The sequence below is a fragment of the Pan troglodytes genome, chromosome 4, assembly GCF_028858775.2.
Source record: "Pan troglodytes isolate AG18354 chromosome 4, NHGRI_mPanTro3-v2.0_pri, whole genome shotgun sequence".
Taxonomy (NCBI): Eukaryota; Metazoa; Chordata; class Mammalia; order Primates; family Hominidae; genus Pan; species Pan troglodytes.
This window is the reverse complement of record NC_072402.2, coordinates 84232829-84250455: the sequence shown is the minus strand read 5'-3', so window position 1 is coordinate 84250455 and position 17627 is coordinate 84232829. Positions and strand designations below refer to the sequence as shown.

Here is a 17627-nt window from a genome sequence, read left to right as displayed (position 1 = left end):
GCACATAACAAGAAGAGGGTCTCTTTCTTATTCTAACAAGAAGCTTTGAGTATGTGAGACTTGAGACACACATAGTTGTGTCTTCACTGAAAAATACATACAAGAAATGAACTAACATGTAAATGGCTTCTGACGGTGTTGGGGTCCGTAAACTCAGTTATATTTGAGTTTTATTTCACAATTGTTTTAGTCCCAAATCTCTAAAACCGATTTAAAATTATTAACTCTTTAGCTATTTTACTTTGTTATCATACTCTTGTTTTATGTTTCTATAATCATTTTGCAGTAAAAGTCATGGTTGAAAAAAAAAGTCTTGGTTGAAAATATGTAAAATTAACAGCACGGTCTCCTCTAGAGTGTGCTTTGGGTTGGTGGCAAATTTTTCCTGTGGATGTTCTCTGTCTTTAATAATTTTGCTTCACTCAAAGTCATTGTATGAAAGACACCATGATCCCATTTTAAAAATTCTGCCATGGACCCAGAATGTATTCCTTGCCAAGCCATCCTCTGAAGGTTGGAAACTGACCATGGAGCCATAGAATGGTCATGATGATGAAAGTCCTGCAGATCCCAAGGTATCTGTTTCAACTCATGATCAGTGGAAGTGGTCAGGAATGAGACAGAGAAAGCACTAAGAGAGAAATGTAGACCACCCCTGATAATGCTAGAAGATCTCAGGCACTAAGGAGAACTTAGACATTTCAAAGGTTCTCCAAAGAGCAAGGCTATTGAGGCACACAACTCAGGACAGAGATATACCTGTGTCTTAGTGAAGTACTAAATAATGAAAAATGAAAGATGAATTTAATGAAATCTGTACTGAATATGAATCATATGTCAGTGTGTAACTGTTACTTAAAGGAGCATTATGTGTTGCTCCATATGTAAAATAATAAACCAAATTTGAGATACGGAAACATTAATTCAATAAATTTTATTATTTTTCCCACACTGTATAAGCCATTTGAACATGACTTCTGTTCAACTCAGTATTTTCTTTCCATGGTCTTTTATAAACAAACACAATGTTGCTGACAAATTCTCTAAGACGAAAAGTGACTGCTTTTATTAAATTTCTCATGATAGAATAAAAGAGGGGGCTGTCACTTAGAAGATCAAGGGGGAAGTGGCAATGGAAGAAGTTTGAAGAGTATGTGTTTGGCTTTTACCTAAGCCCACACTATTTGGTGTTGTTTTGGGCCACAAATTGAAAGTATTTGGTGAATGTTAAAAAGTGCTTATAATATTTGACACATTTTCTGATTATCTAAATTCTCCGTACCAAAACTGGGAAAATTTAATATTAAACTTCTATGTATTAAAAAGAATCCTGGTGAGAAATAGATTAATTGAATAATTAGATTTCAAAGATAAAGAAAATTGCACTATACCTAATACATTTAAGTTAGTACTTAAAACTAAAATTATCCAGGCTGGGCATGGTGGCTCACGCCTGTAATCCCAACACTTTGGGAGGCTGAGGCAGGTGGATCACTTGAGGTCAAGAGTTCGAGACCAGCCTGGCCAACATGGTGAAACCCTGTCTCCACTGAAAATGCAAAGATTGGCCGGGTGAGTTGGTGCATACCTGTAATCCCAGCTACTCGGGAGGCTGAGGCAGGAGAATTGCTTGAACTCAGGAGGCAGAGGTTGCAGTGAGCCGAGATTGTGCCACTGCACTCTAGCCTGGGTGACAGACCAAGACTTTATCTCAAAAACAAAAACAAAACAAAAAAAACCCTAGAATTAACCTACATAGGAGTAGGTAGTTACTCTTTTCTTTACTTTGTCTTCTGATTGCTAGATAGACACAATCATTTTCAAAGAACACATTACAAATAGTAAATGGTTCAAAATAGCCTCCTTGAAATGTAAATCCCTAAGAGTAAATATCCATCAAACATATATATATATACATAAAATCAAAAATTATCATTCAAACTTTATATCCTTCTTTCTTTCTTTTTTTTTTTTTAAGTCGAAGTCTCACTCTATCACCCAGGCTGGAGTGCAGTGGCATGAACTTGGCTCACTGCAACCTCTACCTCCTGGGTTCCAGTGATTCTCCTGCTTCAGCCTTCCCAGTAGCTGGGATAACCAGCATGTGCCACCATGACCAGCTAATTTTTTTGTATTTTTAGTAGAGACAGGGTTTCTCCATGTTGGCCAGGCTAGTCTTGAACGCCTGACCTCAAGTGATCCACCCATCTCAGCCACCCAAAGGGATGGGATTACAGGCGTGAGCCACTGCTCTCTGCCTATATCCTGATTTCTTATGTAAACTGTCTGTAGCTATTAATAGAATATGTTCCCACTCTGTTTTAAAACTACCAAAACTATTAATTTAAATTTGTGTCACATTATAGGTTTTATCATTTGTAAAAGTAATTCAATAATATAGATTATTTTAAAAATAGAGAATCATGCACTATATAAACAGACACATTTTATGAGAATTATCCTGTAACAATAATAAAATGATCACTAGTTATTTAAATCAAAGTAAATTAATGATAGTTTTTTATTTTTAATTAATATTAGCAAGAAACAGAAGACATCCTGCCTTATATAAACTTAATTTGATGATAATATTTTAAATATCTCTTAAGTATACTTTAGAAAATAGGATAATAAAGTTTATTTTTATTGTCTTCCTCACAGAGTCATGAAACAGGTTGGCCATTTTATATTTAATTAATATACATTAGTTCATTAGCAATCATTTGATAAAAATATTTCTTTAGGCACTAGTTTTTTTTTTAATTTCCCATATATAAATATATAGTTGAGATTATATTTTTATTAAGTTTGTCATGTTTTATCATCTTCTAACTGTAGACATAGGAATTATATACAAGATAATTCGATTAGTATAACTGTTGAAGATACTTTGCAGTAGATCAACGTTCCTAACAGTGTCAGTTAGCCATTGCTGCTCATAAAGTACATCCAACACCTAGTTCCTTAAAACATGACTTTCTTAACTCACAATTCTATGGATGGACTAGGATTCTGTATGCATCTGTAGTCAGTTGTGCTAATCTTAGCCTGACTCTTTCACAAGTCTTGGGCCTCACCTGGGGAAGCTGAACTGACCTGACACTCATCTCTGTGATTTTTCATCCTCCAGCAGGGCAGGTTAGATTGTTCACACAGAGGAGGCAAGGGTCCTAAGAGAAGGGAAAGATACATAGCCTACTGAGCACTAGACTCAGAATTGGCACAGTGTAATTTCTGTCCCATTCCATTGGACAAAAGAGGTCACAAGGCACAGAGGGTATGAAAATAGACTTCGCCACAGTGAACATAGGAGCTGAACGGTTACATTGTAAAACATGTGGGCACAAGTAGCATTGGAGAAATGGCACCATTTTTTTACTCAGTCTACCCTACTGCCAAAGCCTGACTTCCAAATTACAGTAACTCACAACATGTCGTGTCTCTTAACTTATCCTCTGCTCCCCCAAATAGCCACTACATTGAAAATACTTGTGTTGGATAGCAAAGGTATTTAGAAAGACCCAAATGACCGAATATTGATCATTTCTATGATCAGAAATCTTTATCCTGAGAGATGTCTATTACTATTTTGTATTTGTGAATTTCTGACAGTGTGACCTTTAGCATCTGCCCAAAACTACTGGGTAATATGATGTTAACTGGCATAGTTGTGTTCTAGGTCAACACTTACAGCTGCATATCAACAAAAGAGGGAGGAGAAGGCTGTTTTTTTTCTTCTTTGCATCCTATATCATTATCAACTTATTTACAAGAAACACGACTACATGTGCTCATAAAGATACACACACATATACATATATGGACAAAACATGCCTACACATACAATTACACAATGTGAATACTCTCTGTATCCACAGTTTCTTGTAATTTAACTTTGAAATTCATCACATTAAGAGAAGGTTAAAAATGCACTGATCTTTTGGTTTGCTTTGGCCAACATATTGCAGCCAAAATGGCAGTTTGCCAATTCTGAACCCGTGTGTCAGAAGACCTTACACATTTCGCCTAGCCTTCTTGGAACCTTGCTGTCTAGGCTAGGCTGATAGAATCTTATGATAAGACATCCACATCCAGGCACTTGACCTTACTAGCTAATACTTAAGGAAATACTAGATATGCAAATGAATCTGCTGGAGACAATCCAGTCTCAAGTAACCCATCAGCTAACCACATACGTGTGAGTAAGCCAAAATGAGATCACTTAGACCTGACTAATTGCTTACAATGCTCAAATGAACAACAGATTGGTCGGGGAAAAATACTGTTCTAACATTAAGCCACTAGGTTTTAGCATCATTTTTTTACAACAAAAATATTTATGACTGTACATACTCATGTAGATATGACTGTACATACTCATGTTAAAGATGCCAAAAAAAATAGAAATGATATGACTGTACAAACTCATGTTAAAGATGCCAAAAAAATAGAAATGAAAGACATTGTTCAGATGTATAAAAGTCATTACTCCTATGAGTGACTGACAGATGACTTTAAGAATTTTGTACTTTTTAAACACCTTTTTAACTCAGGTGTATTTTTGGTCCCCTGTATAATTTTAACATTATATTATCAAAATTGACTGTACTATTTGAATCAAATGGAATGACCAGTATGCAAACAAGTACATACTGATGATCTAATTCCTTCAGGGCATCTGCATTTTAAATCATAGCCTAACATATGCATTGCCAAGATATTCACTTACTAGTTTGGATTCTTCTCTGCTAGACCTATTATTTTGCTTTAGTCAGATTCTCTGTGAATTTGAATTAGGCCTCCCTTGGTTTTTTCACCTGTCAGACTCTATGCTATTATAACAACTTCAAAAGCTTAACTGTCTTCTCTGACCTAATTTTTTCTCAAGTGGCCAGATAAAAGGGAGTGAAAAATAAATTATGAAACCATCATTTGCTACACAAGTGAGTAAATATGAAAAGAGGTTAATGAGAGGACAAAGATCAAACAAGCTCAACCAAAGTAACATGAATACTGTTCTTAATGACTATAAATGTTCACAAAACTTTACCTTTATCCTATAAAATACAACATCCTAAAACAATAAATTATATTGAAATATGAATGAACACCACCTTGAGGCCAGAAGCCATTGCCCTTATGTTTTACCTTCACGCTCTTAAGTTCAGGTAAGAAGCTTATTCCTCACAATACTCTCTCAATAAAATCATAGCGGTTATTCTTTATCTGGTCATTTATTCCAGACTTATTCAATAGTATTAAGGAGTAAATTATTACCTTCCTATGGATTGTGTGAGTTCACAGTCAGTTACCCAGACAAAATTAAAATAGAAACATCCAAAGACCTTATGACAAAAGAGACCAGATTGTCTTCATTGACCAAATTTCCTGATTGCCATTATATATATTTCATAAAAGACTCCTTGTTTGTATATAAGACCTTATTATAAACTTGCTATACACAAATGATTTTAACAATAATAATAATGAATATAACGGCATTTTGTTAAATGCAAATATACTTGAAAACTAGGTGAGAGAAATTTTACAAAGTACTTTCCCTACAACATGAATATTCCTATAACAGGTTATAGCTCAGTCCTATTCTAAATAAAAACACTCATAATAGATTGACACTCCCATTAACAGCATGTGTTTCTTTTTCTCCACAACCTCTACAGCATCTGTTATTTTTTGACTTTTTGATAGTAACCATTATGACTGGTGTGGGCTAGTATCTCACTGTGGTTTTAATTTGCATTTCTCTAGTGATCAGTGATGTTTAACTTTTTTTCATGTAATTGTTGACTAAGTGTATGTCTTTTGAAAAGTGACTGTTCATGTCCTTTGCCCCCATTTTTATGTTTTTTTTTTTGTAAATTTGTTTAAGTTCTTTATAGATGCTGGATATTAGACCTTTGCCTGATGCGTAGTTTGCAAAAAAAAATTCTCCTATTCTGTAGGTTATGTTTACTCTGTTGATAGTTTCCTTTGCTGTGTATAAGCCTTTAGTTTAACCATTATGGAAGACAATATGGCGATTCCTGAAAGACCTAAAGACAGAAATACCATTTGACCCAGCAATCCCATTACTAGGTATGCATCCAAAGGAATTTAAATCATTATCTTAAAAAGACACATGGACACCTATGCTCATTGTAACACTATTCACAATAGCAAAGACATGGAATCAACCTAAATGCTAAATGCCAATCAATGATAGACTGGATAAAGGAAATGTTATATGTATGTTATATATATGTTATATATATATGTTATATATGTACTTGTGTATATATATACACACACACACACATACACACACACATACCATGGAATACTATGCAGCCATAAAAAAGAATGAGATTATGTCCTTTGCACAGACATGGATGGAGCTGAAGGCCATTATCCTTAGGAAACTGACACAGGAGCAGAAAATCAAATATCTTATGTTCTCACTTATAAGTGGGAGAACACATGGACACATAGAGGGGCACAACATACACTGGGGCTTATCAGAGGGTATAGGGTGGGAGGAGAGAGACGATCAGGAAAAATAACTAATGAGTACCAGGCCTAATATCTGGGTGATAAAATAATCTGTACAACAATCCTCTATGACACAAGTTTACCTATGTCATAAACCTGTACACATATTCCTGAACTTAAAAAATAAAAGTTAAAAAAATTACCAAGAATACATGTTCACCATTCCCAAACTTTCAGCTGAGCTATTGCTGTCTCTCAAGAAGGACTTTTGAGAACTACATAGAATCATAAAATTTCATAACTTGAAATACCATGATTGACGTATTTTAAGCTTTAATTGAAACCTTTTATTTCTTATACAGTTGCATTATTACAAATAAGCCTGACACATTTTTTAACCAGAAAGTACTTCTTTTCTATGAGTGTTTGTGTTTAATTTGATTATTTCATTGTAAAACGTCTGCAGTTTCTAGGTTGTGTATTTCCACATGTACATCCGCATGTACCATTTTCACATTTTTCTCCTCTTATATATATAAATCTTTAGGTTTGTTCATTGCACAAAGCAAAAAGCTCCTTTTCTAGCTTCATGGGAGTTCTGTAAAGTATGATAGGTTCTATCCAAGTGAAGAGACAATCTTCTAGATATGTAAGAATCACTTGATAAACTTATTAAAATTGAATTTCACAGAAACATTATATTTTAGGTTAGGACTGGGGCAATAAATCTATGTTTTGTTTCCAAGGTGTTTATGATATATACCATTCTTTGAGTGAATTTAAAGTCTGTGTAGTTTTGTTTTATGCTAATAAGAATCAATATTTTGGAATTATAATTTTCACTATGAAATGCTCTGAGGCTGTGAATACAGGTCCTCTGTTTCTCTGGACTGTGTATGCTGCTTCTCACTTTCATTTATACTTGCTTTGTTTCATTCAGCTGAATGAATGAAGAGGTTGGGTAAATATCCCCAACCTGAGAACATGTAACCTGTAATTGCTTCCTTTTCTGTTGGCTTGAATTCTGTATTTCTAAACTAGAGAAAAATAGGGATGTTAAAAGACGCTTTATCCCTTTTTCCCAGGCAATAATGATGTTCTGTGTGAGCTCCGCAGAACAGTTTTCAGTTTATTTATACTTAAGTAAATGAAGATATAACCCAGATTTTGTTCAGTGTTTTGTTACTCTTCTTTTTTATTATTATTATTATTATACTTTAAGTTCTACGGTACATGTGCACAACGTGCAGGTTTGTTACATATTACTTCTAAGTATAATGTGTTTGTGTGTGTGGTTTCCACAGAAGTAAATGAAAAATAGCATTCTTTTTACTTGTTTTATAATCATGATTCTCTTTGTCAGCAAATAAATTATGTGATTTATAGACATAAGTATAAATACTTTGGTTGTAATTGCTTTCAGTGGTTGACTTTAAATGTAATTTTAATTTTATATTTATAATCCCTCAATACTGTTTATATTGTAGTTAACACTTACTCCAACTATTTTTGAATATTTCATTAATAATAAAATCTCAGTATTTAGTATTTTCTTATTCAGACACGATTTAAAGTCTTGATTCAAAATTATTTGTTCCAGAGAAAATAAATAGTATTAATAACAATAGACCTCTCTCTGCCTCAAACTATAAACAAATATCAAATTCAACATTTTCTAAAACTAGTGGTTAGCTTCTTGTTAATTTTGATTTATTTCTTATTTATAAATGTTCAAATAATTATAAAACTTAAAATGACTATAAAAATGTTTTTATATTCTTAATATGATCTGATTTTCTAAGGGAGAATCAGAAAAATATATTTTTGAGGTAAATAACAACAACAAAAAAATATGTTGGGGGAAAAGCTGAGAGTTGGGAAAAAAGCCCTGCCCCCTGGAACTGGTCTTTTGAACAAGGCAACCAATGGGTTGTCTGCAATCAATCCTCTGAAATGGATTAAGGCCATTGGAAGCTCTACACTGCAAATTTTGTTCTAATAATTATGTGCCTGTACTGTCTCCTTTTAGTCTGCAGATGTGGAAGCCACCTCTGGAGAGAAAGCCACCGATGAGAACAAGCAATGACAGCTGTGGCGGTTTTACAAAAAAGAAAAAGGGGCATCCTGGGGAAAAGCTGAGTGTTGGGAAAAAAGCTGAGGCAGGGCTTGTATGTCTGACTTAATGTAAAAGAGTCTTGGAACATGTCAGGGGTCCGGGGTCTAAAACCTCTCGTGGCCTTTGGAATATGTCTAGACTTGCTGGCTCTTTGCTTTTAGCACTCACAGTCTCATAGATTGATTGTATCTTAAACTAGAAGAACATGTTTCCCATTATCTCAAGTAGCAGAACATGTTCCATATGCTTCAAAGAAAATGCTAAACCGTCACAGCTGTAGATCATGCACTTGACACACCAGTTTCTTTCAACCCCCACTTCCTCACCACCTGCTTCTTTGTTTGATCACCAATAAATAGTGCGGGCTTCCAGAGCTCTGGGCCTTCGCAGCCTCCATACTAGCGTTGGCCCCCTGGTTCCACTTCATGCACTCTTAAACTTCTCTTTTCTCATTCCTTTGACTCCGCCATACTTTGTAGCCCCCACAGCCTGGTGTTGGGTCTGATCATCCCAACAAAATAAGATTGCTACAGCTTTTGTATGCAATTTATAAAATATATGTGTTATTTGACAAAATAAAAATGATTCAAACTTGGTATCTAGATTATATGTTGGATATATCAAAATTAATAAAGTGGACATTTTAGAAATCATTTAGAATAAAAATAGTTGTAAATGAGTTTCTTTCCAAATACAAATTACATCAATTAGTAACTTTGGATATGTGGTTTGGTAAGAAACAAACATATACAAAATCTCAGAAGCTTAAAAGAACAGAGGTGTATTTCTTGTCTATACCACATGTTCATCTTGGGCAGGCTGGGAGCTCTGCTTCCCATCTTCTGCCCATCTTCTGCAAGTTGAGACTAGGGCGAGAGAGCAGATAATTTCTGGAACATTGCTGGTTATTCTGACAGACAGAAAGAAGATGGCATACCATGTTTTGGTTCTTAGATGTTTTATCTTGAACCACAACCCTTTTGCTTGCTGATGACCTATGCAAATCACTTGACTAACACCAATCACCTGAGGCTAGAATAGCCCAACCCTACCAGGTTTTCAGAAAGAAATCAGAGAGATTTAATGCAAAGTCTGACATCCACACTGGTTCAATATTATTGTGATAAAACGTAGAATGGCTTTAGAACATACAGAAAACATTACCAGCAGCTGTATAATCCAGGACATTTTTTATTAGCTTTAATGTTTTAGCTTTAAGTTTATTGAGTTCTCTGACACATTTTTCAGATGTTATATAATATTTGAATTGTTTCATTTTAGGTCATGTTTTATTCAGGCATTGATAAATTCACTTTGAGTTGTATTTTGCATCATGCTAGAAAAATGTAATGATTTCACTTTTCTAAGAAGTTTAGTGAAACTTCTGTGACTGTTCTAGTCTACCCATGTGGTAGGAAGTTTAGCTAACTTCTGTCTAATGATGTGTCAGCTTCCACTGTACTTATGACACTGCTTTAGCCATCCAATGAAAGTACTTTGAGGAGTCTAATATGGATTTTAACTTAGTCACCACAGTGATCCTGTTAGCACTTCAAACTTTACAGATTACTCTCTGAAAAAATGTGCTAGACTAAGGAGTTCAAAAGCTAATTGCTTTATTTTATGTGCCATTGGCTTAACCCTTCATTCATTTTTTCTTTTGATCTCATCTCCTAGAAGGTAAGTCTTACAAAATAAGCTTCATTCTTTCTTTGCTATTATCAGTGAAGGTATATTAAAGGCAAAAGGCAATTAATTTGATGATTTGACTGAAATGTGCTTGGTTGTGTAAGACTTTCCAGCCCAGTACCATTTATTTTAAGTCTGTAGGAAGGACATCACATTCAACTCCACACATAACATGATAGATCAAGTGTTTTTCAAATAAAGAATCACCACTTCTGAAGTATCTGTGGGATTCTGCAAGTGACCTATTCTTTTGCATTTGTGAATTCTTTAAGAGATAGTGTTATATTTGATTTTTTAATCCTAACCTAATAAAATTTAATATAATACATTTTGAATTACACAAACGACCATTACATTAGAAAGGTAAATGAATAAATTCAGTGTCCACAGGCAAGTTTGCTTTTGACTTTATGATTACTTCTGAACAAAGTAAAGATCAAGTGAGGTCAAGAGTGGCTGTACAAAGAACATTTACTTAGTGGTTTAAATAGGAACAAATATACTGAAAATTAAGTCATCTTAAGTCATTACACGGCAGTATACTTAGGACAAAGTCAAAAGTACTTAAATAGTGTATTGAGGGACAAGGGCAAAGTAATATGAAGAGTGTATGTATTGCTTAGATTATGCTTTTGTACAATTGAGCATGAACCACTTGTTTGTTATAAAAGTCAGTTATTCATCACCATAAGAAAAATTCTAAGAAATTATTTTAAATACTCAGTACCATATTGTATGTGGATTAGTCCATTCTCACGCTGCTATAAAGAACTGTCTGAGACTGGGTAATTTAAAAACAGAAAATGGTGTAGTTGACTTAGCGTTCCACAAGGTTGGGAAGACCTTAGGAAACGTACAATCATGGTGGAAGAGGAAGCAAACATGTTCTTCTTCACATGGTGACAGAGAGGAAAATAAGTGCCCAGTGAAAGTGGAAGCCCCTTATAAAGCCATCAGACCTTGTGAGAACTAACTCACTATCATGGAGAACAGCATGGGGGAAACCACCTCTACGATTCAGTTAACTCCACTTGGTCCCACTCATGACATGTGGGGATTATAGGAACTACAATTCACGATGAGATTTGGGTAGGTACACAGCCAAACTATATAATTCCAACCCTGGCCACTCCCAAATCTCATGTCCTCACAGTTCAAAACACAATCTTGGCCTTCCAAGAGACCCCCAAGATTTTAAGTCATTCCAGCCTTACCTCAAAGTTCCAAGTCCAAAGCCTCAACTGAGACAAGGCAAGTCCCTTTTGGCTATGAATCTGTAAAATCAAAAGGAAGTTAGTTACTTCCTACATACAATGGGGGTACAGGCTTTTGGTAAATACATGCATTTCAAATAGGAGAAATTGGCCAAAATGAAGGGGCTATAGGCCCCATGCAAGCCCAAAATCCAGTGGGGCAGTCAAATCTTAAAGCTCTGAAACTATCTCCTTTGACTCCATGTCTCACATCCAGGTCACGATGATTCAAGAGGGGGCTTCCCACAGCCTTGGGCAGCTCCACTCCTGTGGTTTTGCAGGGTCCAGCCCCCCTCCTGGTTGCTTTCATGGGCTGGCATTGAGTGTCTGCAGCTTTTCCAGGTGCATGGTGCGAACTATCGGTTATCTACCATTCCAGGGTCTGGAGGATGGTGGTTGTCTTCTCACAGCCCCACTAGGCAGTGCCCCAGTGGAGACTCTTTGTGGAAGTTCCAATCCCACATTTCCCTTCTGCACTGCCCTAACAGAGGTTCTCCATGAGGGTTCTGTCCCTGGACCAAACTTCTGCCTGGACACACAGGCATTTCCATACAACCTCAGAAATCTAGGCGGAGGTTCCCAAACCTCAATTCTTGACTTCTGTGCACCCGCAGGCCTAACACCACATGTAAGCTGCCAAGGCTTGGGGCTTGCACCCTGTGAAGCCATGGACTAAGCTGTACATTGGTCCCTTTTACCCACAGCTGGAGCTGAAGCATCTGGGATGCAGAGCACCATGTCTGGAGGATGCATAGAGCTGTGGGTCCCTGGGCCTGGCCCAGGAAACTATTTTTTCCTCCTACATCTCCAGGTCTGGGATGGGAGGGACTGCCATGAAGATCTCTTCAATATAATGAATTCTTTATTTTCAATATATAACTAGCAGTGAAATTGCTGGATCATATGGTAGCTCTAGATTTTTGTGGAACCTCCAAACTGTTTCCTACAGTGGTTGTACTAACTTATATTTCCACCAACAGTGTACCAGGGTTCCATTTTCTCCACATTTTCACCAGCATTTGATATTGTTAACTTTTGGATAAAAGACATTTTAACTGGGATGAGATCATATCTCATTGCAGTTTTGATTTGCATTTTTCTGATAATCAGTGATGTTGAGGCACTTTTCATATACCTGTTTTCATTTGCATGTCTTCTTTTGAGATATGTCTATTCAGGTATTTTTTTCAATTTCTTAATTAGATTATTAGATTTTTTTCCTATAGAGTTGTTTGAGCTCCTTATATATTCTGGTTATTAATCCCTTATCCAATAGGTAGTTTGCAAATATTTTCTCCCATTCTGTGGGCTGTGTCTATATTTTGTCAATTTTTTCCTTTGCGGTTCAGAAGCCTTTTAACTTGATGTAATCGATTTGTTCAGTTTTGCTTTGCTTGTCTGTGCTTATTGGTATTACTAAAGAAGCCTTCGCCCACTCTAATGTCCTAGAGAGTTTCCTCAATGTTTTGTTGTAGTAGTTTCATAGTTTGAAGCCTTAAATTTAAGTCTTTAATCCAATTTAACTTGACTTTTGTATACAGCAAAATATATAAATGTAGTTTCATTTTTTTGTATATAGATATTTAGTTTTCCCAGCACCATTTATTGAAGAGACTGTTGTGTCCCTAACATACGTTCTTGGCATTTTTGTCAAAAATGAGTTCACTGTAGATTTATGGATTCATCTCTAGGTTCTCTGTTGTGTTCCACTTATCTGTGTGTCTGTTTTAATGCGAGTACCATGACATTTTGGTTACTATAGCTCTGTAGTATAATTTAAAGTGAAGTAATGTGATTCCTCCAGTCTTGTTCTTTTTGTTAAGAATAGCTCTGGCTATTCTGGGTCTTTTGTGGTTTCCTGTAAAATTTAGATTTTTTTTTTATTTCTATGAAGAATCTCATTGGTAATTTGATTGGGATTGCATTAAATTTGTAGATTGTTTTGGGTAGTATGGACATTTTGACTATATTGAGTCCTCTAATCCGTGAACACAAACTATCATTCCATTTCTTTGTCTTCTTCAATTACTTGCATCAGTGTTTTATAGTTTTCATTGTAGATACCTTTCATTTCTTTGCTTAATTCTTAGATACTTTATTTGTGGCTACTGTAAATGGTATTAATTTATTGATTCCTTTTTCAGATTGTTCACTGTTGGCATATAGAAATGCTACTGATTTTTGTATGTTGATTTTGTATCTTGCAACTTTACTGAATTCGTTCTTCAGTTCTAATAGATTTTTGAATGGAATCTTCAGATTTTTCCAAATATAAGATCATATTATCTGCAAACAAGGATAATTTGACTTCTTCCTTTCCAATTTGAGTGTCTTTTATTTCTTCCTCATGTCTGATTGCTCTAGCTAGCATTTCCAGTATTATGGTGAGTAATAGTGTTGAAAATGGGCATCCTTGTCATGTTCCCGATCTTAGAAGAGAAGCTTTCAGTTTTTCCTCATTCATTATGAAAATAGCTATGGACCCATATGGGTCACATATGGATTCTATTATGTTGACATATATCTAATATTTTTAGAGTATTTATCCAGAAGAAATGTTGAATTTTATCAAATGCTTTTTCAGCCTCAGTTGCAATGATCATAGGGCTTTCAGTTTTTCCTCATTCAGCATATAACCAGTTATAGGTCTGTCATATGACTGCTGTTATGTTGACATATGTTTCTTCTATTCTCAGTTTTTTTAGGGTATTTATCCAGAAGAAATGTTGAATTTTATCAAATGCTTTTTCAGCCTCAATTGTAATGATCATATGACTTGGTCCTTCATTCTGCTGATATGATGTATCACATTGATTGGTTTGCTTATGTTGAACCATCCTTGCATCCCTGGGATAAATCTCATTTGGTCATAATGAATGATCTTTTTTATGTATTATTGAATTTGATTTGCTAGTATCTTGTTGATAACGTTTTACAACACTATTTATCAGTGATATTGGATTATAGTTTTCTCTTTCTGATATGTCTTTGTCTGGTTTCAGTATCAGGGTATATACCGGCTTCATATAATGAGTTTGGAAGTATTCACGTCTCTTCTTAGTTTTCAGAATAGCTGAAGTAGAATTGGTATTAGTTCTTCTTTATATGTTTGGTAGATTTCAGCAGTGAAGCCATTGGATCCTAGACTTTTGTTTGCCGGGAGACTTTTATTATAACGTCAATGTTGTTACCTATTTTTGGTCTGTTCAGATTTTGGATTTCCTCATGTTTCAGCCTTGGTAGAATGTATATGTCAAGGAATTTATTCATTTCTTCTATATTTTCCAGATCATTGGCAAATAATTGCTCATAGTAGTCACAAATTATCCTTTGAGTTTCTGTGTTATCAGTCATAATATCCTTTTTTCATCTCTGATTTTATCTATTTGGGCTCTCTCTCTGTCTCTTTTCAGTTAGTCTGGCTAAAGGTCTGTCAATTTTACTTATCTTTTCAAAAAACCACCTTGTTTCATTTATGTTTGTGTTGTTTTTGTCACTTAAAATTTACTTATTTCTGCTCTGATCTTTATTTATTTTTCCTCTGCTAAATTTGGGTTTGGTTTGCTCTTGCTCTTGCTTTACTAGTTCTTTAAGGTGCATTGTTAGGTTTTTAATTTGATGGGGTTTTTTTTCTTCTTTTGATGTAGGAACTTATAGCTATAAACTTCCCTTCTAGTACTGTTTTTACTGTATCCCATAGGTTTTGGTATGTTGTATTTTACATCAATTGTTTCAAGAAATTTTTCATTTCCTTTTTAAATTCTTCATTCACTCATTGGTCATTCAGGAGCATATTGTTTAATTTCCATGTGTTTGTACAGTTTCCAAAATTCCTCTGGTTGTTGAGTGCTAGTTTTATTTCATTGTGATCAGAGAAGACGCATTATTTCAATTTTTTGAATGTTTTAATACTTATCTTAATACATAACTAACATATGATCTCTCCTTGAGAATGATCTATATGCTGAGGAAAAGAGTGTGTATCCTGCAGCCATTTGAGGAAATGTTCTGTAAATATCTATTATATCCACTTGGTCTGTTGCAGGTTAAGTCTGTTTTTTCTCTATTGCTTTTCTGTCTGAAATATCTTTCCAATGCTGAAACTGGGGTGTTGAAGTCTCCAGCTAGTACTGAATTGGGGTCTGTCTCCCTCTTTAACTGTGATAACATTTGCTTTATATATCTTGGTGTTCCACTGTTGGGTGCAAATATATTTACAATTGTTATATCCTCTCGCTGAATTGACCCCTTTATCTTTCTATAGTGACCTTCTTTGTCTTTTCTTAAAGTTTTTGTCTTAAAATCTATTTTATCTAAGAATAGCAACTCCAGCTCGCTTTTGGTTTCCATTGACATGGAGTATTTTTTTCCATTCCTTTATTTTCAGTCTGTTTGTCTCTATAGGTGAGGTGTGTTTCTTGCAGAAAACAGATCTATGGACCTTGTTTGTTTATTCATTCAGCCACTTTACACCTTTTGATTGGCAATTTAGTCCACTTACATGCAATTTATTATTGATAAGTAAGGGCATACTCCTACCATTTTGTTATTCTGTTTTCTCATTGTTTTGTGGTTTTCTCTTTCTTTTTTTCTTTCTCCTGTCTTTCTTTTAGTGAAGGTGATTTTCTCTGGTGGTATAATTTAATTTCTTTTCAGCTTTTGTGTATCTGTTTTATGATTTGTGATTTGAAGCTACCACGAGGTTAACAAATACTATCTTAGAACCCATTATTTAAATCTTATAACAACTTAACACTGTCTACATATACAAACAAGCAAAAAAAGCCTAATAAAACTCTATTTTAACTTTGTCCCCCTATGTTTTAATGCTTTGTTGTTTCTATGTATATCTTATTTTACTGTCTATGTCTTTAACAGTTGTTGTAGGTACTACTTTTGATTGGTTAAAAATAGTCTACACATCAATTTACAATGCTATAATGTTCTGTGTTTTTCTGTGTATTTACTATTTGCAGTAAGTTTTGTACCTTCAGGTGAGTTCTTATTACTCATTAATGTCCTTTTATTTCTCATTGAGGTACTCCCATTAGCATTTCTTGTAACAGGTCTGGGGTTGATGAAATAACTCAGTTTTCATTTGTCTGTTCTTTATTTCTCCTTCATGTTTGCACAGTATTTTCACTGATTACATTATTCTAGAGTAAAAGTTATTTTTATTATTTTTTATTTTTTTCCATCAGCACTTTAAATATTTCATGCCACTCTCTCCTGATCTATAAGGTTTCCACTGGAAAGTTTTCACCAGACATATTGGAGTTCCACTGTGTGTTATTTATGCTTTTTCTCTTGTTGCTTTTAGGATTCTTTCTGTATCATTGACCTTTCAGAGTTTAATTATTAAATGCCTTGAGGTTGACTTTTGTGGGTTAATCTGCTTCATGTTCTATAACCTTCTTATACTTGGATACTGATATCTTTCTCTAGGTTTGGGAAGTTCTCTGTAATTATCCCTTTGAAAACCTTTTACCCTTATCTCTTTCATTACCTCCTCTTTAAGGTCAATGTCTCTTAGGTATACCCTTTTGGGGCTATTTTTTAGACCCCATAGGCATGCTTCATTGCTTTATATTCTTTTTTCTTTCGTGTCCTCTGACTGTGTACTTTCAGATAGTCTGTCTTCAACCTCACTGATTCATTTTTCTGATTGAACAATTCTATTATGAAAAGACTAATGCATTCTTGATCATGTCAATTGCATGTTTTAACTCCAGAATTTCTGCCTGATCTTAAAAAAATATTTCAATCTCCCTGTTAAACTTATCTGATAAGATTCTTAATTTCTTCTCTGTATTATCATGAATTTCTTTGAGTTTCCTCAAAAAAGCTATGTGGATTCTCTGTTTGAAAGGTCACATATCTCTCTTTCTCCAGGATTGGTCCCTGTTTCCTTATTTAGTTCATTTAATGAGGGCATGTTTTCCTGGATGGTCTTCATGCTTGTAGGTATTTGTTTGTGTCTGTGCATTGAAGGGTTAGGTGTTTGTTGCAGTCTTCACAGTCTGAACTTGTTTGCACTTGTCTCTCTTGATAAGGTTTTCCAGGTATTTGAAAGGACCTGG

The 17627-nt window shown here is 34.8% G+C and overlaps 1 long non-coding RNA gene across 1 annotated transcript in view; it reads right to left on the bottom strand.

The window, feature by feature from the left end:
- Positions 1 to 17627, bottom strand: part of LOC129143985 (uncharacterized) — a 58427-nt gene that overhangs the window by 38858 nt on the left and 1942 nt on the right. Inside the window, exon 2 of the long non-coding RNA XR_008548025.2 lies at positions 11509 to 11568. This is a non-coding gene — a long non-coding RNA (uncharacterized LOC129143985). The remainder of the gene's footprint in view (positions 1 to 11508; positions 11569 to 17627) is intronic.